The sequence below is a fragment of the Hipposideros armiger genome, unplaced genomic scaffold, assembly GCF_001890085.2.
Source record: "Hipposideros armiger isolate ML-2016 unplaced genomic scaffold, ASM189008v1 scaffold_157, whole genome shotgun sequence".
Lineage (NCBI taxonomy): Eukaryota > Metazoa > Chordata > Mammalia > Chiroptera > Hipposideridae > Hipposideros > Hipposideros armiger.
Window position 1 is genome coordinate 2,770,844 of NW_017731507.1, and position 1,078 is coordinate 2,771,921.

Below are 1,078 nucleotides of genomic sequence, written 5' to 3' on the forward strand. Positions count from 1 at the left end.
GAGGAGGCTCCTGAGAGATGGAAGCTAGGTCTTCATGCTCTCGGAAAGAAGGGGTCCCTGCAAGTTCAGATACTTGATAGCAGCTGAGAGGAGAGAAACAGATTTAATTTTCATTCTCTTGGTGCATGAGTGTCCAGGGTAAAGAGAAGAGGTTTCTGTTTCATTCTTTTCTTCGTCCACTTTCTCTCTTTTGCCTTAAAGTCCTTGTTTTTCTCCTCGTTCTTTTTCTGGGTCTTTTACTCCTTCCTCTCCTCTTTATCCCTCTCTCTCCTTCCCTTCTCTTCCTTCCTTCCTTCCTCCTGTATTCCTCTCTCCCTTCCTTCCCTGTATTCTTCCACTGTTTCTTTTATCTTCCTTTCTTCCTGCGAATGTATCTAGCCCACTGTGCTGTATTAAATGCTGCTGTGTGCTTTGGGGAAATCAGCATTGTACACAGAACCCCCTTACACACAAGAGGTTCACCCCCCAAAATCGATCGAACTGTGCCTTAGTGAGAAGCCACTGAGCCTGGGGCCTCATGTGGGCACTCTGCCAGCTATTCTCATTCGTTAGCTCAATTCCCTTCACTTTGCAGCTGAGGAAACTGAGGCTCAGAGAGGTTCAAAGCAATTCACTAGAGTGAAATTCAAACCCAAGTTGGGGTGATTTCAGATCCTAAGCTCTACTCTGTGCCTGTGCCCGCCTAAGCACGGTGGGTATTCAGGGCATGTTAACATTTCCGAAATAGCTGGGCGCATGGCTCTCAGCCCTGCCACGCCCCTTTCACATCTCAGCTTCAGTTTCCCCATGGGAATAACCAGGGAGCTATAGTGGGTGGTCCCTGGGGCCCTGTACCCCACACTGGCTGTGGCATCTCAGAGTCACTGACCAGCTGTCTGCTTCCCTCCTCAGAGGTGGCTGATGGTCTCTGCTGTGTGCTGACCACACCCTGCCTCACTCAGAGCACAGCCACCCCGGCAGTGAGGGCCCCTGACGACTCACCCGTCACCTTGCGCCAAAAGACCTTCGACTGGAAGAGGATGTCCAGGTGGGGTGTCTGTGTGTGTGTGTGTGTGTGTGTGTGTGTGTGTGTGTGTGT

General features: G+C 50.8%; 2 protein-coding genes across 2 annotated transcripts in view; one reads left to right on the plus strand and one right to left on the minus strand.

Moving 5' to 3' along the window:
* Nucleotides 1–1,078, minus strand: part of TG (thyroglobulin) — a 256,235-nt gene that overhangs the window by 95,554 nt on the left and 159,603 nt on the right. The window lies entirely within an intron of this gene.
* Nucleotides 1–1,078, plus strand: part of SLA (Src like adaptor) — a 29,111-nt gene that overhangs the window by 20,208 nt on the left and 7,825 nt on the right. The window lies entirely within an intron of this gene.